The 25,965-nt window shown below is 41.5% G+C and overlaps 1 protein-coding gene across 3 annotated transcripts in view; it reads right to left on the bottom strand.

Annotated features, from left to right (window-relative positions):
* Positions 1–25,965, bottom strand: part of LOC143145813 (nephrin) — a 586,636-nt gene that overhangs the window by 193,612 nt on the left and 367,059 nt on the right. The gene's annotated exons all lie outside the window — the stretch shown is intronic.

Below are 25,965 nucleotides of genomic sequence, written 5' to 3'. Positions count from 1 at the left end.
GTAGGATCCGGTACCGGTGCCAAGACATCCCTTCCGGTTGAAAAGTGTGACAGCGTTCGAGAGGGTTGGCCGTAGAGGCGGTTGTGTGTCGCGAATGGGGTGAATTGTTAGGGTGGACTGCGTCTTAATTACTTCAATTAAATTAGACGGTTGTTCTCGTTGGAGGCTGAACGCATGGCGCCACCGGGACCGTCTACCCGGGAGTGTTTATGTTGCTGTTTAAACTTTCCTGGAGGAACACGCGTTTACGGAATAATTTCGGTCGCTTTTGGAACGAACTTAGCCGCGAGGAAAAGTACGCTAGTTTATGCGCGAGAATTCGAGCATTACGTTACCGTGGTACACGTTAAGTGTTCCGTATTCGGTTGCGCGTTAGGAGATCAAAATTGCGTTGAGTGAACAGTGAACGAAGAGATGGAATGTTGAAAGATTTATCGATTACGAATTGTACAATTGGTTGGCTCGTGGATGATCGTTAGAGGATCATGTAATCAATTTCTAGAGTTGGATAATAGATCGTTTAACGATCAATTTAAGTTATTAAATTGTTTCGTAATATTTGGAGAATTTTCTTACGAAATAAATTCCACGATCGGTGTACGTAAACGTGATGGAGATAATATTAGAATATTTTTGAAAAATATGGCAATTATTACAAACGAACGAGGAGTGAATTTGTTCTTTGGACGATTTGATAAAGTTTTAGAAGATTTTTTTATCGACCAGTTAAATTCCCTTTGGATGTTTTAAAACTTTGTATTGAATAATCTTCTACCTTGGTTTTTGGAATATTTCGATAGAATTTGCTCACTTTATGTTTAGAGACTGTTTACGCCGAAAGAACATCGCGTTCCGGAATTTTTGTAATTGTTAAAAATGCCTATTTACCATGGTTTTCGAGCACGACACGGTACAAATTTGCCGAGTAAACGTTTAAATTCGACTGTTCCCCGGAACGTATAATTACGTTAATTTAACTTAAGTCGTAGACTCTACCGCCATGGTTTGCGGTGTCGTAGATTCGGTAGAATATGCAAACTAGATTAGAATTTGATAACATAAATACACATGTACGATTAAAGTAAAATTCGCGTCGTATTTACGAACGATTTCATTCGAGGTTAAGTTTCTCTTTACTCAACTCGATCATTGATACAAATATCGAAACAATTATGTATTTAGTACGGTTAATATTTCGTTTGTGCACTTTTCAATCTGAACGACAAAATTTAAATACCGATATACGTTAATGTGTAGACAGTGCACTGCTGTAGATTCAATGTACACGTATACTCGTGGCGCCAAAATTTGAATATTAAATTTCAGCGAATATTAAATCAAGTTTATCACGTATTGTATCTCTTTCGATCGAACTACGCTTTTGATGAAAATTCAGCAATCGAAACGTCAAATATTTCAAATTCATCTCCTTTCATTATTCGTTGCCGATTCACATTTAATAAAACAGGAATTAATAAGAGGGAAATCTGAAAGTCGTCTCTATGCATAATAATATGTGCTTCAGAAATTTAGGAGTTAATTACCGCAATAAATTTCCAACCGTGTCTGTTAATTGAATATTCCACCCTGTCGAAAGAAAATTAAAAAATTCAATTCGAAGTCGTGCATTTTACTACCGATTTTTATACGAACGCAGTATTCTCGTCGCTCTTTAATTTATTACATCTGTTCTTTGCTAAATGTCAAGACGTCAAACTCTCTTGAAATTTATAGGTTAACATTTTCATTCAGAAACATCGAAGTCCCGTTTGCAACATAATATTAAATTTCTCGCAGAATTTGACAAATTGTCTTTTACTTCTGCATTTTGTCTACCATTTAGCGATAAGTACGTTAAAATTAACGAGCTATAGTAATATGACCTTCAAATGACCTTGGATACAAACTATTCAATTAAGTATCGATGACAATCTTAATGCAATTTTTAAGAACGGTAGTACCGCTTCCAGTAACAAATAAATACAATTGTACAATAATTGATAAATTTCATATCGATTTATTGCAAAATATAACATCATTTTCTCCATTTGCATTTCTTACTACCCGAAACATAAATTCCAAAGCCTCTCGTAAAAATTCCTAAAACTATCGCACACGTCCTAAAAAAAATCCACAAACAATTTTCAATCGCTTCGTTGTAAAATTACACAACAAACACAACTCCATCCTTCTATTTACAATTTCTTACCAGTTGAAATCTAACCCCGAAGTCCCGTGAAACCATCACACCCGTCCCGAGACAATCGTGAACATTCCTTTCGTAATCCTAACCACGTAAATACTTAAAACTGTCCTTGATCGCATCCTTCGCGCGTGAAAATCGCAAACTTCTTCAAAATCGTTCTTAAATCGTCGATTCGCGCGTGAAACGCATGCCAAATAACCCCAACACCTCGTACACCGCAACTTATCGCCCCGGGGAACCCCCACTCCTTCTCTCGGAGCAAGATCGGTTAACCTAACCTCAAAAGGTTCACGTTTCCGCGCGTCGGAGCCGGTAACGGGCAAAAACGGTGTATCTGGGTGAAACGCAACAGGGAAAACGGAAAGAAAATACCAACGTGGCTAATCACACCCTCTGGATGAGGGTTGAGTCCCGGTAGATGGAACGGAAGACGAAGAAGCCGAGATCAATTTATTATTCGGCGCAGAAGTCGAGCGAGTTTCGCGCTGCGCCGAAACGAATCACGGTCCGGGTTGATGCCGGCTGGAAAAACCCGCTCGGTCGAAAATATTAATTATGCATTCCATCGTGCACACTGGCGTAGGACCAGGAGTGGGGGCAAAAACGGTTGTAGTACACACAGTGGATCCGGCGGGATCCACTTGTGCTCGTTGCCCCGATGAAAAGTAGTATTCGGTAAGAAAGGGCGCTGGATGAGGACGGTGAGAAGAAGAAAGGTGGGGATGAGGTATGGGTGGGGTGGGGACAATGGAGAGGGAGACACGACCAGAGAGAGAGAGAGAAAAAAAGATGGAGAGATCGAGGTCGAGCAACGACGGAGGAAGAGCGGAAGGATCCTCGAGGAGTCTCCTCGGTCCGCGGTCGCGCGAACACACGCGTCCGTTTCTTTGTGCCCCGTGCTCGTTCGTGTGCGAGGGGCACGTCGATCGAATGAAGAGATGTCGGCGAGACCGGAAGCTGGAGCTGAATGGGGAAGGTGGATGAAGTTCGTGAACGTAAACAAGGGCTCATCAATCATTGAAGTGCAAGAAACGGGACGAGAGCCCATTGTGGGACTGCTCTCTGTACCGGTGAGGGGGCTGCCGGTGAAATCCAGATATTTTCTGCCCCCTGCCCCCTCCACCATCCCCCCTTCCATATCGTCTCCCTGTCCCCGTGGGGTGGTTCTCTGTCTCGCACGCCCAGCCTCGATATATATCAGACCGTGCATAAATCTCTGGTCGCCTTCTTCGGGACACCCGAACCCGAGCAAATATGTCACCCCCCCCCCCCCTCACCCTACTATCCTCGTGGTCGGTAAGATGCACGATCCGGAGGGAGATACATTATGGATCTTTCCAAGGTTTAATGTATCGGGGTTGTGCGCGCCGTGGAAAATATTGGCCGCTCAAGGTCACTTCCTGCGACTGTAAATAACATCGGACGCGATCTGCGTTTTATCGAGGTACGGGTGAAGAGGTGGGGAAGAGGGCTCGTGTTCGTGGATTTGTGGTTTTTGTCCGTTGAACAAAAGGTGGAGTGTACGATGTGTGACGGATCGGGGTGGATGAATTGTACGGACGAGTTACGAGAGAAGGTTCATTCCCTGTGACCTTGAACAGCCAATACTTTCGAGAGAGCGAGTGATTGAGAATTCTCGGGAGTGGGGATCGTCCAGTCGGGGTCGTAGAGATGTAGTGTTACGTTTTAGGATATTTTGTTTCGATACAGGGCCTATTTGTGTCTTTTTTGTATTGAAATATTCGAAATAGAGTAATTCGAATATACGGCCACGTGATAATAAAATATACATTCTGTATGTCAATGATCCTGGACGGTACGTGGTGGTTATGTGATAAAGAAATATGTTAACCGTTGTCCCGGATATCGTGGTCGTTACGTGATAAGTAAAATATGAATCGCGTGGCATGGTCGTCGAGTGATTAAAAAATAGTCCCGGTACTCGAATACATCGTATCTGGATATTTGTAGTATTCGAGTAGCGCGATGTGGACTATCGATCGAGTTCCGTGAGTTCAGCGTCCCCGTTTTCAAGTTTATATTAAGTAATAATCGAAGTTTATTCGTAGCGTTCCAGTACCTGTAAATAATTCCAACGGTTCCAGCTTCAATATGAAATAGGTGAGTCGGTGAGAAATAGACACAGTGTGACTGGAAATTTACACTTTTTCGTTCAAACAGAGCGCATGAGACGAAGAGAGAGAGAGTTTGGACAGAAGATGCAGCAACGAGGTAGCCAAGCATTCTGATGGGGATAGCTACTCGGTGACCTTGAGTGGTCAATATTTTCTCCCCAAATCTCGTCGAGAAAACTTAGAGATAGTTGTTGGCAAGTGCCCGAGTTCCTTTCGTTTAATGTTTCTTGCTTTTGGTTTGCAATAACTTATCTTTGAGGGGATACAAGGGGGAGGAGGATTTTCTGCAAATTTTTATTTTGAGTCTCTCGAACATAACACATGTAATGAACGTAGAGTGATCAGAAAACGTGACAGAACTACGTGACAGTGAAATGGTGGGGATAGCTACTCGGTGACCTTGAGCGGAAAACATTTCATGCTTGTATAGTAGTTTTCAAAGTACAGACCAGAGTATACAATCTTTTCAAGTCTCTCGAATATAATACGTGTAACGAAAGCAGAATGATCAAAAGACAGAGCTACGTGACAGTGAAATGGTGGGGATAGCTGCTCAGTGACCTTGAAAGGCAAACATTTCACGCTTGTATAGTAGTTTTCAAAGTACAAACCAGAATGGATAATCTTTCCAAGTCTCTCGAATATAATACGTGTAACGAAAGCAGAATGATCAAAAGACAGAGCTAGGTGACAGTGAAATGGTGGGGATAGCTACTCAGTGACCTTGAAGGGCAAACATTTCGCCCTCGTACAGTAATTTCTAGGCTGCAGAGCAGAGTAGACAGTTTTCGGTGAGGTCTCGATCGTCGCTGGCTGGAATTAGAATGGGTCAAAAGGATCGAGGAAGAGTATGCTCTGGGGTTGCTGTTGCTTCGTACTAGTTCATACGAGATTAATGTTCTCGAGGCGCGGTACTGCGAGGAATCTTGTTCGGAGGATAGAACGCTATTTTTCTTTCTCTACCGCGGAGAAGATTGTTCTGAAAAAAAAGTACTTAAAGAATTCTTGTCCGCAAAGGATTGATGGATCCAGGGAGTAAACCGGTTTTTTTTTTTCTAGAGAGTTTTTCTCCAGAGAAAAGAGTTTTGCAGGAAGGTTTCGGTGTAAATATTGAGCGGTAGTCGATAATTCTTTTACGCAATGAACAATGGCGATTCGAAACTTTTTTAAGGGAGTGTCTGTTCGTTTCGAAGACAGACACGATTCTTTGAAAGTTCTTCGACAGAGATATTTGAAGAACATGATTCCAAAAATTGGTTTCGTTAATTACAAAAATAGTTCTTCGCTCTCTTTATATTTTGCACACTCTCTGACGCTTCGTATATTTTTATTTTGTACAAATCATTCCTAGATTGTGTATTCGAAGTTGTAAATATGTACGATTGACAATGGAGTGTATTTGTTATTCTTATTTCGTTTTTCTTTTTCATTATCATTATCATTTCTTCCCTTTAACGTCCTAGAGATTTCATCTATCGAAATATTCCAAGGGATTTCCAAAGGTATTTCGTTGTACGGTTATTTTAAACACAGAGTCATTATTTTCGAAATTATTTCACGAAACGAGACAACACGACTGTATTTCGAAAACGAAATGCACGCAAAGTAAAGTTGTTATTTGAAACAGTATTTCAAAAGTGGTCTGGTCTGTTCCACCGCGACTTTTGTAAGCAACTCTTCTTCCTGTTATATAAAATAATGAAGACATTAAGGTGGCGTGTATCTAGCGGGTCACCTGCATTTCACAAAGGAGAGCAAACATCGGAATGGACAAAACATAAAGCTCTCAACTCGAGGGAGAGTAAATTCGCGCAATAACAACTGCATTCTCTGGTGCTCGTCCAACGTACCTTATTTTATTCCAAGTAACAACATTACCTCTTTCCGTGTACAAAAACTATAAAATCATCAACCCCATGAGCAATGTGTGCTATCACAGGGATAGATAGCAACTCGGTCATTTTACTCGAGCCTAAAACTCTAAGGGGTTTTAAATTTACACAAAAAGATAGTTGAACAATTTGATCGTTATTGTCTAACAATTAGTTTACGATTCAACGATGCAAATAATTTTGGTCCACGGAGCAATATGTCTACGTTTCCTTCCACATCTGCTAGTCGGTCTCACCAGTGAGGCATATCCCTAACAGATCCTGTCTTAGACATGACGCTATTAATCGTATGAACAATTGGAGACAGTTCAAACGATTAATAGCGTCACGTCTAAGACAGAATGTGCCAGATAAACCTCACTGATGAGTTCAAGTAGCGTGTCTGCTACGAAACGCAATAATTGAACTAACAATATTGAGGTTAGGTTTAAAGGTATTTAATATCTACGATGCATCTCGTTTCTGCACGCTTATCTTTACCGTATCGTTTCTCGCGGCAAATGAATATTACTTCAAACGTATAATAACGAAGTAAAATAAATATGTAAAATTTATTGCGAAAAAGAAGTTTTCTTCCGATACGTATTATATCTATATTGAAATTTTAATCACGTTTTCTTATGAATGATTTCAGATTCTTCTCGATCGTACAGGAACGTGGCACGGTACATCGAGCCATTTTCCGTTAAATTGAAAAGAGTATTTTTTATACATTTTTTAAGACAAGTTTGCAGTTTGTAAATACGATCGATCTTTTAATTTCAGATAAGCCGTTATGGAGGTGTATCGTCAACGAGTATACCTTGTTTATCCGGGAGGCCCCTCTTAACAAGGCTGATCTTCCGATTGGAACAAGGTTTTGCAACGTTCGTTTTTCCAAGTAATTTCAAAAGTTTATATTATTAATACCTTGTGTATCCGGGAAGCATCTTTCGGCAACGCTGATCTTTCGATAAAAATTAATAATCGTAAGAATGTGTATTATCGGTACGTTAATTAATAATTTAATTGCAACGTATATTTACTTCTCCCCACACAAAAATTACAAACTTTCCCTTTTCTCTCGATCTTTAGAGTGAGGAGCACCGTAATCTTTATCTTTCCACGCTCGAATTTTCAAAATGATAAATACCTTCGATCAGCTCTTAAAAAAAATTAATTTCCGCTCACGCTCCACGGAATCTTATCTTCGTCGATACTTCAAATTTCGTCGTTAATATTTCAAACGACGTGACAGAATGTCACATTTCGAGAAAATGCAATCAATCTCGATCTTTTAACATCGAAAAGGTACTCTGTCCTCTCCTGGCATGGGGGCTCCCTTGATTTCCAAACGCCCCGAACGGATCAGAATTGAATGAACATTTTCAATCGCTGAAAAACCAGCTTTCCAAGAAAGGGAGCAGCGAATAATTAACGTCGCGAAACCGAATATCTCGCGCGACACCGCTAGGTCCCTGGGCGTGTTCTGGCGTCACAGTGGAGGGGGCGGAGTCTCGAGGGGTGGGGATAGGGCGTCCGGTGCCCTCGCCGTGACGGCGTGTCGGCGTCAAATAATGCACCGAACGATTCGAATTGTCCAATACCCGCGAACATAATCAGTTTTCGCGAAACCGATAATTGGCCGCGCGCGCAAAAGCGAATTATCGCGCGCCACGGGTCGCGGCTTGATAACATTGCGCGGGAATTGCAGACGTTTCGTTTATTATCATCCAACGGATGACTGGAGTGGGTGCGAGCGCCGGAGCGGGACGGGGCGGGGCAAACGGTCCGAGGAGTGGGGGTATTGAAGGATCGGAGCCACCGTGGGACGCAGCGATTTAATTTCTTTCCCTTTGTGACGTGTCGGGTTTAATTGGATCGCATATCGTGCTTCTATCTTTGCTCCAATTATCCCCGCGAAACGAGCATACCGAAGAGCGGTTTTAATCGCCTTTTGTGCGATGACACGCGTTCGACGTAATCGCGTTTGCACGTTCAGTTGAGCGCCCGTGGACCCGGAAGAATTCACTTTCTCGTTTTCGAGTTTCTGGGAATCGAGTAGCGTAGCGATTTTAAAGGGAAAGGGGATACACATGGGAGATGAATTTTTCCGGGGCGGGGTGAAATTTGACGAATCGTGCGTAAGGGCACGGAGGGGGTGGGGGGCCCGTTGCGAAGGTAACGAATCCGCGGATCAATTTCTCATAGACTTTTTAAACGTTTAAAAGCAGCGGAGAGGAATACTTTAAATTTTTGAAAAAACGTTCCGTGTACAGAATCCAAGATTTCGTAATTTTGTACAGATTGAACGAAAAAGCAGAAACATGGTTTGATATTCTCGTAGGATTTTTCTATCTATATAGTGCTGTTTTCATAGCTTAAAGATGCTTCGAGAAAACTAACGGGTAGTGAATAATACGAGGATAAATATATTTTTATAATAATCTGTAAAATAATTTAAAATAATGAATAATTTACATCTCAAGGAATGGCAAGGGACCTTCGAAGTAACGAACTTCAGGACCCAGTGAATCGAAATCCGTAGAGTTCTCTAACAAAGTTTACACACCTGGCTCTCTCCTCTTGGAGGATATTTCGAGTAACATTCGTTCCTCGTAAAACTGTTGAACAACACCGTTAAAGAACCTTCAAATTGATCAAATTACCAAAGGCACCTCTCGGTAGATCTTAACGCGAAGCTTCGTTAGTCACGTCTATAGATTCATTCGTGACCCCCTGCTCGGAACATCCGATAACAATACGATTACTCGCAGCCGGAACATCGATTTCGAAAGCTCGCGAGTAATAAAAATGGCGATCCACGGGGACAAAGTGGAAACAGAGGAATGCCTCGTCCCCGCCGGGTTTCGAAGATCGTCGAGGATCACGGTTCGAGGGAACCAATTCTTACGGAATAAATCGCTCGCCTTTGGTGAATTCGAGCGTCCGGCGGCGTGTTCCGGCGCGGAGGGGGGACAGGGGGCGGGGGATGGGGAGGAGGTGTGCTCGTAGAAAGTCGTAAACGATTCCCGATCGAACGTCGTCGTCGGGACGGTCAGTGACACCGGGTGGCTGGCATCCGAAACGTTTGCCCGAATATTGTAGTCCGAGAAGTCCGGAAGCCGTTGTCCAGGCGTGTCTTTGGGAGTTCAGTGTCGGAGGGCACTAAATAAAATTCCTCCGCGGACGTATCGACTCACGTTGGGGCTCCTCGTGGCCCGCCAGGGCGTGAGCGAGCCCGCGGGCGTGGGCACGGGCGTGGGGGGCGCGGGCGTGGGCGTGGGCACGGGCCTGAGGGGGCGCGGGCACGGGCGTGGGGGCGTCGTAACCGGTTAACGCTCGATGGATCCTCCTCCGTTTCTTCTCGCGAAACTTGTCAGTGTTGGGGCGGTGTCCCGCTATTTTCTGACAACTCTGTTCAGTCGAGTTAAGAACACCCCGACACCGGAAACAGCAATTAAACCGGTCGAGGAGGTTGGACGAGGGGCGTGGTGGGGGTCGACAGGAGAGTTTCAACCCCTTGGTGTCTGAATTCGTTTACCCGTTGCTGGGAAATGTTTACCGTGAAGCAGAAAACGTTGAAAGTTAGTTTCAGACGGATGCTATCTTTTTGGCGAGGGAGAGGGAGAGGTGGTGCGAGGGAGGCGCGGAGGGGATTCCTCTTCCTCTCTCTCTCTCTCTCTCTCTCTCTCTTTAGAACCATCTGGACGGATGCTCCGAGGCTGAATCGCGTTAGCTCAGGTCGCGAGTTATTTCCGATTGGGACTTCTGAGGAATGTTTGCGATAACTTTCCCGTCGACTCGTTCCAGAAGTGTTGGGCGCGAATCGCTGTTTTGTAGAGAGAGAGTGAGTCTAATAACAATGTGTAGTGAAGCGGAAGATGCTCCGGGGAATGGAGGAACGAGAAGCGAGATTGGCGAGAGGATGGGGGTACGGTGATGTCTCGCGCGATGTTCGAAAATTGAGGCGAATGATTATCAATAAGCGAAGCACGGGTGGAGAATTTTTTTTTAATGGATTCTGTGAGACGCAATTGGACGATGTTTGACGAGAAACGACGATTGAATTTGAGAAACACAAATCGGTGGGGACGATTGTTGATCTAGAATCCGAGCAATACTTTTTATCAATAAGCGAAGCACGAGTGGAGAATTTTTTTTTTTACTGGATTCTGTGGGACGCAATTGGATGATGTTTGACGAGAAACAACGATTGAATTTGAGAAACACAAATCTGTGGGGATAATTGTTGATCTAGAATCCGAGCAATACTTTTTATCAATAAGCGAAGCACGAGTGGAGAATTTTTTTTTTACGGGATTCTGTGGGACGCAATTGGACGATGTTTGATGAGAAACTACGATTGAGTTTGAAAAAAAAAAATCGGTGGAGATGATTGTTGATCTAGAAACCGAGCAATACTTTTGATCAATAACCGAGATATGGCTGTAAGTGTTTCAGTAAGGAGGTTCGTTGATGCTCGTCAGATATTGAATGGATATATTTGAAAAACTTGATCTTGTGTAATAAATAATACGTTTGGTAGACGAACCAATAACAAGTTTGTTCGATCTCGAATCTCCTAGTTGAATTTACGGCAAGGTTTATCTAGCGGACTCTGCTTTGGACGTGACGCAATTAATCGTTTACTAAACAGTCTCCGATCATTCGATAGTTCAATAGTACATAATTGGTTCGAACAGATTGTTTAAGTGATTAATAGTGTCGCATCAAAGGCAGGATCTGTCCGATATTCCTTACTGATGAGTTCAACTAGCAGATTCCCTATAGAACGTTGCCATTCCTCAACAATGGAACTAGAATAATTACGGAATAATATTACGACAGTTTACCGAACAGTTGATACCATAGAGTTAATAAAGAAACAATAAATTGGGGCAAAAATAATTAAGAACAATATATTGGATTATTCGGAAAGTGATTTCGTTTTCCAAAATGGAGAATATATAATTTAACAAAATGTTTATACACTCTAAAAGAATCGTGTTTCATTTTTACCAAAAAAAAACAAAATAACTTTCCCAACAACCTAATAATACAATGACTAATAGACTGCAGACGAATATTTACCTAATTACTCGAACAATACCTTACACGACTGTTCATGCCAAAGAATCGATAAACAAGTCTCAAGAATAGCAACGACTGTTAAGAAATCGATACCAACTTAATTGCCCCGTCTCTCAGAGGACTGTCAATGTCAAAGAAATAACGAATAAGTCTCAAACGCAGATTATTGGTGAATGAATGGCAACCTAACTGCTGGTAACAGTGTCTCGCGAATCTTTCGATGCCAAGAAGTCGATAAAGAAATATTAAATCGAAGTTAAAACAATCAAGAAACGATATCGCGACGAGTGTAGCTGACTTTCGTATAGTATCGCGCGCGACTGTCATTGCCTCTTAATTGATAAATAAATAATATACCAATCTCGGGAATGGTAAAGGGATCGGGTCGGTAGCTCGCGAAGGGTTCTGATCCGCGTCCTTGAGAATTGTCGCGATACGGAAATAATCTAAGACGACGGACGAAGATTAACCCCATTGACATCTTAATTTCCTATTGTTGAAGAGGATGTTCGATCGTTCGCGTCGCGTCGGTGGAATTTAGACGGGACGCGGAGCAATTTAGCTGGAACAATAATTCCTGGCTCAGTGTTCGTCGCACTTCGGGGCAACGCCTGCGGGTTACAAGCATGCGTTACAAAGCAGCTCTCAATAATTGCGCATCGACCAAATAATTTCATCTCGTCCCTGTTCAAGCAGACCATTGTTGGCCACGCTGGGAGCTGTAACGGCTCCATAATGCCCTTCCTGCTGTGACCTCGAGCACTTGTTCAATCACGCTCGACCGACGCTTAATTAATCATGTAAGATCGAAATTCACCGACGAGATTATTCCCGATTGCGGTTTTATCCGTGAAATTTCGCGGAATCGTTTCAGCCCGATCGATCGCTCGAGAAGCAGACCCGCGCGCCATTGGAATCATTTTTTACATGAAGCGGGGTGAACCGGCGATCGACGCGCGCGTTTTTGGTGTTTCTTCGTGGGGGAATATTTTTTGGAGAACGTAGAGATATTTAATTACCTTTCTGGATCCTAATTCACTCCAAAAAAAATTCTCGAGTTGAAAAGAATTGTGAAGAAGATTCGAATACGAAGTAAAAATTACGAACGAACGAAATGTATCGAACCCTAAAAAAAGACGATCAGATGAGTAATTCCTCCGTGAATAATCGTTCATAAAATCATCGAACCACGTTACGACGTGTAACGCGATTCATCAGACCAGCCGATATTTTTCACCATAAATTCGGTTCGGCTCGCGTAATTCCCTTAATTCCCGAGCACGGTGGTCGTCGCGGTTTCGCGTTTCGAAACTATTGTTATTGTAACATCTCTATTACGCAAATTAGAAGTAAATGTACATATCATACCGCAGTAATCACATAACTGCGTAAAAGCGAGGTACACCGGAATGCTGGCTCCAGACCTAACCTCAAATTGACTCTAGAATCCGTGTACTCGTCTCTCGGGGGATAGTCTATACGCGATAAGGATTCTTGGCGGTAATGAAATTTTCAGCTCTAAATGCTATCCAAATATCAGTTTAGGGAGGTGAGGGGAGGGTGGCAGGTGAGGATGGGAAAGAGGTGTAGCTAAGGCCACTTTATATCCTGATGTCGATAGTCTTCGTAGTTCACTTTGCCTCGGTCAAAGGACCGTCAGCTTCGTAAGGCACGATGCACCGGGCAAATAATTCGCCTCTCAAACGATACCATCGATCGTCCACCGTACCACCACTCGACCTATCGCCATCCTTTCTCCATCTTTTTCAATCGCTTCTCACCTTCGTCTAGCTTTGCCACCCTCTCGCTTAAAATAGCCACGTAATCGGTTCCACGTTCGGCCCGCAAAGCGGCCAATAAATCAGCGAACAACGATCCGTTCGTTCGTTCAATCAACAGGCCGATTTGGTTCGCGCGAGGGAGTTAGAATAGTTTCAATATTCTTAAAGGTACCGCGCGAACACCGGGATCGTCATTATTTCACGCCCGATTAAACCGATAATTGTGACGCTCGTTCGATTTGCAAACAGAAAGCTGGCCAGCGGACATTTGTTGTCCCGTTTGGGTCCACTGGGGGGGGGGGGGGGGGGATTCTTGGCAACCGAGACCGAATTGGCACGTACGCGTACGTGTCGTTTTTACGTTGTTTTAAATATTGCGAGCACGGAACCAAGCCGTGAAATTACGAATAAATGTTCGCGATTTGGTCTCGCAATTTAATCAACGAGTCGAAGAACCGTACGGAAATTAACAATTTTCAAATAATCTCGATAATCGCAATGTGTGCAAAACGGGGAGAGCTGGACGTTGGGATCAACAATTGTACGCGAATGATCCACTTTGGGTTTTAGGTTTCTTGTTTTTTTTTTTTTTTTTTTTATTCTTGTTTTCTTTTGTAGGTATATTTCAAAGCGTGGTTTTTAACACGTCGTCCTTGATCGGGTTACACGGTGACATTGTTACAAGGATTGATGTTATTGGTAAATATTGGGCAGAATATTGGGTAGAATTTTAATTTAGTTTACGAAAGGCAATTTTCGTCCTTGAAGAGGGTGGAAGGTTGCGAGAAAAATATACTTTAGCTGTTGTTGAACTTCGATGATCGGTTACGTCACTTTGACGGGCTGAAGGATTAGGTGGTTTTTGGAAATTGTTCTTTTCAGGCGGTTATGTAAGTTTACCGGATGCTTGTATATTATGGAAGAATACACTTCTTAATCTACAAATTTACCAAATTTTAATTTGAGAAATAATAAAATTATGGAAAATTACCATAATTAATATTATGGGAAATTATTTGGATATCAAATTATTTAGGTATCCAAATCCGAATACAATTGTTCATTTCTTCCATCTTGAACTATATTTTAGTAATCTTCAAGAAAAAATTTCATTCGTTACAAGTCTTGTAGATCGTTCTAAACTTTCGAAAAATAGTATACTTTCGTATAAATGACAAATTTTCGTTAAGATTCCACATCCCTGTTAAAAAACAATTCCTAAAAAGTATGTTATTTCTCATCAACCCCTTGATAATAACACTCGAGTAACTCTCATTTTAAAAACTTGTTTCATATAAAAAATTCCCTATCGAATCCCCTAATAAATCATAAGTCCATTTTGTATAATTACAAACGTTCGTTAAAATTCCTCACCCCTGTCAAAAAAAAAGTTCCTAAACACTACTTTATCCCTCGACAACCCTTTAATAATACCACTCTTAAGTTACCTAAAAGTAACCCCATTTTCAAAACTTGTCATTTAAAAAATTCCCTATCGAATCCCCTAATGAATAATAAGTCCATTTTGTATAATTACAAACGTTCGTTAAAATTCCACACCCCTGTTAAAAAAAAAATTCCTACCACTCTTAAGTTACATAAAAGTAACTTCTATTTTGAAAACTTGTCATTCAAAAAATTCCCTATCGAATCCCCTAATAAATCATAAGTCCATTTTGTATAATTACAAACGTTCGTTAAAATTCCTAACCCCTGTTAAAAAAGAAAAATTCCTAAACACTACCTTATCCCTCGACAACCCTTTAATAATACCACTCTTAAGTTACATAAAAGTAACTCCTATTTTGAAAACTTGTCATTCAAAAAATTCCCTATCGAATCCCCTAATGAATCATAAGTGCATTTTGTATAATTACAAACGTCCGTTAAAATTCCACACCCCTGTTAAAAAAAAAATTCCTCACCCCTGTTAAAAAAAAAATTCTTAAACACTACCTCATTCCTCGACAACCCTTTAATAATACCACTCTTAAGTTACATAAAAGTAACCTCCATTTTCAAAACTTGTCATTCAAAAAATTCCCTCTCGAATCCCCTCCCATTCAAGCCGGGTTAATTTATTCAAATCACCTCATTTTACAAATCGTCGCTGGGCAGCGTTCGATCAATCGTTTACTAAACAATTTCACCGCGCAATCCCAAAGTCTGTCCCTGTTCCGCGTTGCGGTTACATGGCGGCCATTGTCGTAGACAAGTCCGCGACTGTTCGCGGAGCGGTAAACGGACGCGTCACGCTAATGCTCGGTAGCACGGTTTTCGTGGCCGCTTCCGGTCGAGTGTTAGTTGGAGGAAAAGAGGTCTGGTCGCCGAGCGGTGTAATAAGACGCGGCGCGTCGCACACGCCTCGAAATTGGCACTTTTGGCGAACACTTAACCCTTCCAGTGCGCGGCCCACCCTTTTGCACGTGCATAAAGGCGAAATGAGCGAGCACGAGATCCGTCAAGTGATGGTTTTGCGCTGCATATGCCGACCCCAACCTTTCTACCTCCCCTCCCCGTCTAACCCCCACCACGTTTCGTTGCCGCTCTTTTCTTCCGTTTCTCTCCTTCGCTTCGTGCCTTTACACCCCCCCACACACACCGACACATTCACCGATTTTTTTTTCCATCGAACCGAACATAGGAGAGGGCAGGGTAGTGTACCAATGTGACCAACCTCCCTCGCTGGTTTCTCGATCGCCCTGGACCAAGTGTGTATGTGTGTGTGTGTGTGTGTACGTGCGTCTACTATATACTGAAAAGCCATCAGCGTGCTTGAATCCGGAACCGACCAGGTGTTACCTCGCCAATCGACAATGCAATGGGCCTCGCTGTTGTAAAATCGAAATACGCGACCCGTTACGGTCTCATTCATCCTCTCGATTCTCTTTCTCTTTCTCTCTGTTACGTTGCAACCCTTATCCCCCATTTGACGTGTGGCCCGTGCTCGCAGCTTGTTGACAGAAATGTCAATGCTCTCGTACGGCGCGCAGCCCAAGAAGAACGTGTCACGTGTATTGGTCAACTGTGACCCTGGGGGACTCGCGTGTACCGGGACGGGGGTGGGGGTTTGGAATCACGAAACGCGGTCGAAATTCCAACGATCGATTCGTTCGCGTGCTGGACGAGAATCGTAATTTTTGGGAAAGATTTTTGGAATTTTTTTTACTTATTTTGAGAATACGTTGCAGGAGAAAATATTTATTTGGATCGGTGATGAAATATTCGAGAAAACGAAAGGAATAAAAATAATTTTGAAACAATGGATAAGATTGTATTAAATTTTAATAGTGGATGAACGCAGACATTTCCCGAAATGAGAAAAGATTTTCTGGAAGAGATTCTTTTCGGTTGCTCTACATTGGAGAAAATATTTATTTCAGTCTCTGGAGCGGAGAAAATAATATACAAAGTGAATGTTATGTTCTCTTTGAGGTTCCTGGAGATGTAAATAATTTACAAAGTTGTATCGACGTACGATAAAAAGTTCAAAGTGGAAACTTGTTCAAGTTACGAGTATGTTTCCAATTGGTGATTGTAACGATACGAGAACATTTTGCGACTCGATGATCAACGAACGAGAAAGTTGTTCCAATTGTTCGCTCCGTAACCAAGTGCGAAAACACGAGTCAAGTAAACGCTAAGAGAAGTAATGCGTTTGTCTGTTCCGTGACAATAACCGTGAACTACCTCAGCAACAAGAACTACAACGAGAATCGTCGTTTCGAAGTTCCTACACCACCGGGCGCACGGTAATGCGAGGCTCGTTCGCTGTTGTTCTGTCTCGCTCGCGCTCGATCACTTTCCTCGTTAAACGGTACACGCTCCCGACAAGAACCGGTACCCCGCTTTCGAGTAAACCACCTCGCACAAATTTAGCCACTTGTGAGCGGGGATCGTGTATCCTGTGTCTACTTTCGAAACTACATTCACAGTTACGGAATACTAGGTTGTTCGATAAGTATCGTCGTTTTTAAAAGAAATATTACGACAGTTCAATATTGAACAACTGCAAACATACGAACGACAAGAATTGTCACCCCGCTTTCAAGTAAACTACCACGCACAATCCTGTATCCTGTGTCTACTTTCGAAACTACATTCACAGTTACGGAATACTAGGTTGTTCGATAAGTATCGTCGTTTTTAAAAGAAATATTACGATAGTTCAATATTGAACAACTGCAAACATACGAACGACAAGAATTGTTACCCCGCTTTCAAGTAAACTACCACGCACAATCCTGTATCCTGTGTCTACTTTCGAAACTACATTCACAGTTACAGAATACTAGGTTGTTCGAGAAGTTTAAAAGAAATATTACGATAGTTCAATATTGAACAACTGCAAACATACGAACGATAAGAATTGTCACCCCGCTTTCAAGTAAATCACCTCGCACAAATTTAGCCACTTGTGAGCGGGACTCGTGTATCCTGTGTCTACTTTCGAAACTACATTCACAGTTACAGAATACTAGATTGTTCGATAAGTTTTGTCGTTTATAAGAAAGATATTACGACATTTTAACATTGAACAACTGCAAATATACGAACGAGTTGACAAATCTGCACGAAACTTCACACACGTGTTCATCGAACAGTGGTACAATCTTTAGAAAAATTAAACGATGACTTCATTTCTTGCAACTTATCACCCCGCTTGTTACAATTATTCAAATTGTTACTTATACGTAATAAAAATACGAGTCGATAGATCTACACGAAACTTCACACACGTGTTCATCGAACAATAGTACAATCTTTAGCAAAATTAAACGACGAATCCAATGACTTAATTTCTTGCAACTTATCACCCCACGTGTTACAATTATTCAAATTGTTACCTATACGTAATAAAAATACGAGTCGATAGATCTACACGAAATCTCACACACGTGTTCATCGAACAGTAATACAATCTTTAGAAAAATCAAACGACGAATCCAATGACTTAATTTCTTGCAACTTATCACCCCACGTGTTACAATTAGTAAAATTGTCACCTACACGTAATAAAAATACAAATCCAACAAGAGTAGACCGACAACGACCAACGATGATTCGTTCCACCAGTGTCTAATTATTTCTGAACCACTTGAAGTGGAGGAACGGGGCCGGTTTCTTTCCTCCTTGGACGAGGACGCTCTCGGCGACGCGACGACTCGCGAAACTGCGAAAGCGTCGGTGAAATTTTCCAGATGCCATTCAGAGGTGCTTACTGTTATTAGGAATTTCCTTGTCTCATTACAGACGCGTGCTTAAACGCCTCTCGGTTTCCACGGAGCAATTCCGACGAAATCAAGGCGTGCCTTGTCCTCTTCCAACCCTCGCCGCGGGGCCTGTCCCCTCTCCGCCTACCCGCCCCCCCCCCTACCGCCTACCCGCCCACCAACGCCACGTTCTCCCCCGGTCGTTGTCTACGCCACCCTTTCAGCCCACTCTCGATGTCTCATGGCCTCGTAACTTACCTTGTACCTGCACTTAGAATCTCAACACCGCCTGCAATTCCAGGAATTAGGAAACTCTTGGCCCGTAACTCGATTGGAGTGCATTCGAATTCGCGCATTCCGTTCCAACTAACTCGACCCCACTCCCACCACGCTGCTCCGTTAACCCCGTTGTCCCTGGCTGTGTCCCTTGGGTCGTTTCCGTTCGCGCGCGTGCATGCACGCCAATGCGTTCTACCTGGGCGCTTGTTGCACCGACAAGCGGAAAGATTAGCACGCGTGTCAAGAACAGTTCCCGGTACCCTTGTTAATTCCGTTCGCGAGACTCCACGTTTCGTGGCTTCTACGAGAACTTCGAGTCGTCCGCGGATCTTTCGATCCTTTCCTCGAAAGAGGGAACGAAGATCACCGAGTACTGGGTGCTTCGTCTTCGCCAGAATGATAACGATTAGGATAAGTGATTTTTCAACGCCGAAAATATATACACCAATCGAATAAGATGTATCGATGTTACATTGGGTTGTTTGGAAAGTTATTTTGGTTTTCTTTGTTTTTTTTTTTTTTTTTGGTGAAAATGAAACAGGATTTTTTCAGGGTGTACAAATATTTTATTAATTGGATATTCTCCGTTTTGGGAAACGAAATGACTTTTAGAAGAGTTAGATATTTAACTAGTTAGGTTTGAGAGTAAGTTTTCAGTGAACTTTTTTTAAAAGTTGTGGTAACTTTGGGGTTTGGATGGAAAAATGATTCGTTCTTCGAGATTGTTTAAGGATTGTCACGGAGAAAATTTCGTTTCGATGTAGGATAAATAAATTTTCTTTCCCTCTTGCGATTGAAAATATATGGTGGTATTTTTTGTACCATCGGGAATATTCGAGTAAAATATTAATGCGTTCTGATATCTGTCTCGGTGGAATGCAAGTTTCCAAGGTCGCTGATTTTTTATTTATTAACTAAAATTCTAACCTAAAAGAAATGCCATCGTAAATATTTTTATCCACAGCAAGCAATATTTATATTCTTCTCCGTTCGTACCTAAGTGATCCAAAATTAAACTTTTCCTATTAAACAATCCAAAATTAATCGAATTAAATTTTCCATTGAACAATCCATACTTCCACGAACTACAAATTTCACGATCTAATTAACAAGACTAAAATTTCAAGAAAGAATATCCCAAACTAGAACAATTCAATCGCAAACACCTCAATTTTTCACGACCGACTTTCGCGTACCGAGGAAGCTTGAAAATGAAGCTTCGAAACGTTTACATTAATTAAATAAACCGGTTCGGACCACGCACGCTATGATATTTGGATCGAGCGCCCGGAATACCAAATATTTCCCAAAGGCTGCCGAAAATACCTGCCGTAGTGTCGCGTGGGCGGTGAAAATGAAAAAAAGAAAAAAAAAAAAGAAAAAAAAATATTCGAACGTTTGTAAACGCAACGAGTATGTGACGGTCAGTCGCTAATGGGCGTCGCGCGTTCGACGATCAATAAAGTTCAAGCTCGATGCAGATACACATCGCGCGGAGCTTAATAATTATTGTGGCGGTGTCGTGTTCATTAATCGCGGGGGCACACGAGTACGTTTGCCCGTGCCCGAAGCCAACGAAGCGGAGCGGAACGATCGTCCCGGTTTCGCCGCTTTGTCAACGGGCCGAGAATTTATCGTTGAAAATCCTTCGGTGTCCAAGAAGTGGGGGGAAGGGGGGGGGATTTCTCACCGGGATAGGGAACGTCGTTGGCTGCTGCTTGACTTTAAATAAATCACGATGTTTCAATTTTCCGCTGTCGTCTGTGCATTTTGTCACGCGTCGGGCGTGTGGTCACGGACAGATAAAACCTTTTGTCTCGTTTATCGTGGAATCCTCCACGAGCGCCTCGGTGCTCGTAATATTTTCGCGTAGACAGACGCGTCAGTTATCGTAACATGTGTCTCGGTCGGTTTCAACGAATTGCAGGGTGACCCGGATAACTGAAGGGATTTTCGGATAAGTGAACTACGGAGCCCTTGGACGTCGATCCATCTTGCTCGGCGTTTTATTATTCGATTTCTGGTTAGCTACTTTACCCGGATAACTGAACAATAGGCAGTGATTTGCGTTGTTCAGTTATCCGGGTGGTATTACGATAGAGAGCGACACCACGTGGTTAACGGTTTTCGGTGTTGCTGACACGGTGATTTTTATTTGCACTTTCATATTTTTTTGTTGTTATAGAATTAACGAATTATTGAAACGATTAGGTTGCGAAGGGGTAGGTTATTTGTCATTGAAAATATTTCTCTTAACTTTTCAGGAATGGTATAGATGTCTATCTTTAGCTTTTACATTGTTTGAAGTATTGTAATGTGGAAAGAAGAGCTAATATTGTGACTAAATATTTGTAATTAAATTTTGCAATAAATTATAGAACCGTATCGATACGAGAACGATGAATGTCGTAGGTGCGTATCAATTTGAAATTTTTTACATTTATTTTCAATTAAATGATTCATATTTGCCATTTTAATAACAGAGACTGTAATAATTAACAATAGGGTGAAACGGGAACAAAGTATTGTTAGAAGTTGCTACGTTTGAATTGATTAATTTCTCGCGTAACACCGTACCGTGTCATCGAATATAAAATGAAATATTTTATTATCGTTGTTGTTATTTTTATTACCGTTAAATATACCACTTTTTATTATTCGTGTTCATCGATTCCTTTGTACCGGTTACACTTTTATACCTCGATATTCCTATTACTCTTTTACGCTCCAATTGCATTTTCACCCTTTCGTTTTTCAATATTGTCGTGACTCGTTTGTAGTACGATAAGTCGTTACTTTCTGCACGGTTGTGACAAGTTTATTATTAAGGCTGATTGCCACTATTATAACGTATGTATAAAGGAGCTCTTTTCGAACGTGCAGTTTTTAATTAAAGCACTCTACTGCGTCTTCAACTCGGGTTAACGGAATTACCAAGCAACAGGAGAACCGTGCTTCTGAATATCAACTTCTCGCTGCGCTGGAACTGTACCTAATGCCGTTAACTTTACTTCTCGAGTCTCATTTCTGATACTTTTGCCTCGCATCTTGCAATAACAAATTAATTCCCTCGCGAACCGTACGTTTTCCAGCAGCCTTAGAAACGTACTACCGAATAATGAGAAATTGACGCCGAACTGTCTCGTTCCAATTAAACTTCTTCAAACTTCTGCTCTTGGCACGCTGATAATAAAATAATACCGAAATTTTACCTTCGTTAATGCAACGACCCGCATAGTTTATTTCTAACGAATTATCGCGTACAAGTACGCGTACGAATAGTAACTGGTATAAACGCGATAATGTATAATAGAAAAAAAGGTAAAAATATATACTAAGTGTGTAATAAATAAATATAATAAAAAAATAATCCGACTTGATGCAGTAGAATGTTTCACGTATCGTATTATTTACTATACAATACTTATAATACGCAGAATGTTTGTAAACGATTGGAAGGGACACAAATATTTCCATCAAGTTTTTCAATTCGTCAAAAATATCCTTTATTCTTTAAAAAAAAAAGTTTCAACAGAAGAGTCTCAGTGAAAAAAAAAAAAATTCTCAAATTGTCCTGTACACCGAATATACCAGCTTGTTGAATAAGTTTTCGTTGTTTTTTCCATTGTAAAAAAATACTGTGACACTTTAACTTTGGACAACTGTATACATACGAACGAGTCGAGAAATTTACACGAAATTTCGCGTATGTTCATCGAAGAGTACCATCTTTAGAAAAATCAAACGACGAAACTTATTATGGTTATTATCAGATTTTTCTTTCTATATATGTACACGTAGACAAGAAAATGTGTAAACGGTTCACAAGTATAATTAATAGGTCGAATCACGCTGACCCTCGCCCTTTCCGGTGGAAGGCCTCTCCCATCGAGGATTTCTATTCTCTCGATTATTCGCGACGGAATGGAAACGTATAAACATTCTAGATGGAACGACGATAGGTCGGAACGCGTTTATAATTTAATAATGGCACAGGGTACCGGGTGGTGTCCGTTCGGTAGGTCGTAGCTATGAATTCTTTTCGAAATGCCGTGAATGCGTGTCACCTTTATGCGTAATAACGTATGACGACAGGGGACCTGGGGAGCCATTGTCACGCCTGTTTAGCGGCTGACGTGAACCGGCCGCGGGTCGTCCATCATTTGTGCGCACTTTCGAACACAACAATCGCGCCGTGCCCCAAAAATCCGCGTGAAAAATGGACCCCCGATCGCGACGATCGATGGACGATTCTCTACCGCGAACGATCTTCGTGAACGTTCGCATGGTTTCGACCGATTTGGCGTGTGTGTTGGTAAAAGGTGTTATTGTGACCCAAATAATTTTTGGATAGTTTGAAAAGGTGGTAAAAATAATTTTTTTGGAATAATGGTAGAGAAAGATCGATGGACGATTCAATAACGAATTCGTGAACATTTGCAAGGTTTCCAGCGTGTGTGTCGGTAAAAGGTGTTATTGTGACCCAAATAATTTTTGCATAGTTTGAAGAGGTGGTAAAAATAATTTTTTTGGAATAATGGTAGAGAAAGATCGATGGACGATTCAATAACGAATTCGTGAACATTCGCATGGTTTCGACCGATTCAGCGTGTGTATTGGTAAAAGGTGTTATTGTGACCCAAATAATTTTTGGATAGTTCGAAAAGATGTTAAAAATAATTTTTTTGGAATAATGGTAGAGAAATATCGATGGAGGATTCTCTAGTCCACTGTATCCGAGATAAATTGTTGTAATTTTAAAACCTAACCTCCATTCATAACTCCAAACTGTTCGATCATTGAAACCTAACCTCACCGTACAATTGAAATCCGTTAAATGATCAGAAACCTAACCTCACAAAATCTCTCCACGTTTTCGATTCGAGTGAAATTCGATACTATCGCACTTGCTATTCGAAAAGTTTCTCGAAAACTCGTGAAAAATTCTCAAGATGTTCATAAATGGAGCTTTATTACCCTCGATAAAAGATAAAATTACGAAATAGACGAAATATCGTCGCGAAACATACCCTCTTGTCTTTTCGGGCCAATATGAGGTAAACCACCCGGTTAGTAGCGTTCAGAGTGAAATAAGTCGAGCGTTAATATTTCTAACTCGATAGTTTTCCGATATCACACGTTGGCAAAAACGAAGACACGCCGCGACACGGTTCTTCGTAAACAAAACGAGTCCGAGATAATAAACGGGCGCTCGGTTCTTTCGCGCAGCCACTGTTTCCCCCAGAATCGTAATTTCCGTGAAAGGGGGGAGGGGTACGTTCAACGACGATATCGCATTTTAATTCGAATCCGACGAAACGATGCGACGAAGCGAAATTTTTAACGTTCATTCTAGCCCCTTCGCTCCCCCTCCCTCTCACGATTCATTTTGTGAAACGGACCAAAGTACTCCCTCCAATGTATCAAAATTCTATTTAACTCGATAAGTTGGCACGTAAGCTTCTAGTGAATTTTTTTTGTCAATAATTGCATCAATTTTTGAAAAAAGTCGTCTATCGAAATTTTCAGGGGGCTGTTGTAAAGTAACATTTAAAGTAGAAGTATGGCCCTTGGTGTATTCTCTTAAGATGACGATACTTTGACGTGTTAGACGAAAATAAATTATTTCTCGCGTAATTTTTACATTTACATTCGGTTTTAATTCAAAGACGACCCTCGATGCAAGATAGACAGCTTTAATCTCGATGTAAAATAAAGAAATTCTCGATTATTCTCTTGAACGAAACGTACAATATTGTTTCTTTCATCGTATATACTTGTACAAAATCTTAACAAATTCTAACATCGTACACAATTTTTAAAAATATTTACGGTAACGTGTGAACCTATATCTTCAAAAGGGGTTCCTTTAACCAGTAAAATCGCTTCTTTCTCGAAACAAAGAACGCATCCGTTAAGAGACTCGAATTACGTTTATACAAAGTTGCAAATTTTTTTTGAATTTTCGAGTTGCCGAATATCACGTGCAAGTAGAATAGAATCGCGGACGAGAAAACGTGGCGCGTACGCCGGTGAAATTTTTAACGTTCTCCCCTTGCGCCCCTCTTTTTTTCCACTACTCGTCCCGTTGAAACGATATTTAACGTTTTCAAGCGGCTGGTACGTTCTTAATCCTTTGATTCGGGTAGATTCGTTTCCCCCGTGCCGCGTCGCGGCGCTTTTTTATGCGACACCATGCACCGACGCGGCACGTGGGTTCCTTTCTCGCCCGTAGGGAAGCATTGCTACGCCAATGCGCGCACGTTATCTGCGTCAGTTGGCAAGCCTCGCCGCCTCTGGCCTCCCGATAAGTATATATCTGTATCGAAGCAAAATGAATTCCAAACGTTTACTATTCAGAGCGCAGAAACAGAAAAGAAACCACGAAACATTCCCAGGACCATTGTTGGGACAGAATGGAACGTGCTCTCCTCTCACCGCTCCTCCCTCACCGTTCTCGTATTTAGCCAGATAGCGGGTGGTTATCGCAGCAGAGTGGAGGCGATTGGATCCAGCTGGATTTTTACGCGTGTTGATGCGATATTACGGTGGGGGGCACAGAAGGAGGGAGATGTGTCCCGTGTTCATAAACACCGAGGTTGAAACTTATGAAATAGATGCGATTCTAGGTTAGGTTCCAAGATGGCACGATACTCGCGTTTGGTAGATTGCTTAGAGTTGGCTATGTTCTCGTGGAAAATGTACAAGAATTTTGGTTCCACGTAACTCAGTTTACGGCTGTATTCCCGAGATAGAAAGTTCATCTTCAAATGTGCCCCGTAATTGTGCGTGAACTTCGAATCGTGGGTTGGGATTTATCCACCGGTGTCTACGCCAGTGTATTTTTCAGCGAGAACGGTTTTGCGGTAGAATTGTTGTATAACAATATTTAATACGGGTTCTTGATGCTAAAACGGCTCTGCGTTGACTAAATATTTAATAACGTTGAATAACAATGTTCGATCAATATTGAATTACAATGAATAACAATGTTTTATTAATATTTAGTAATTATAGAAGAAACGATGAAACTGCAATTATTATTTTTATAAAAGGAGCATATTTTTTAATTACTATATCTAACGGTATACTTCACTGTGAAATATGTACAAGATGTATACCCAGAAGAAGGGGATGCTACAGCCTAATGAATCACATTGAATAACAATGTTTAATTAATATTTAATAATTATAGAAGAAACGATAAAATTGCAATTATTATTTTTATAAAAGAAGCATATTTTTTAATTACTATATCTAACGGTATACTTCACTGTGAAATATGTACAAGATGTATACCCAGAAGAAGGGGATGCTACAGCCTAAAATTAATTGAAAGAGAAACAATATATTTTTTCTCTAGGGAATTTCGTTCTCGAGAAAAAC

The sequence above is a fragment of the Ptiloglossa arizonensis genome, chromosome 4 (assembly GCF_051014685.1).
Source record: "Ptiloglossa arizonensis isolate GNS036 chromosome 4, iyPtiAriz1_principal, whole genome shotgun sequence".
NCBI lineage: Eukaryota > Metazoa > Arthropoda > Insecta > Hymenoptera > Colletidae > Ptiloglossa > Ptiloglossa arizonensis.
This window is presented reverse-complemented; position numbering and strand designations above follow the sequence as displayed.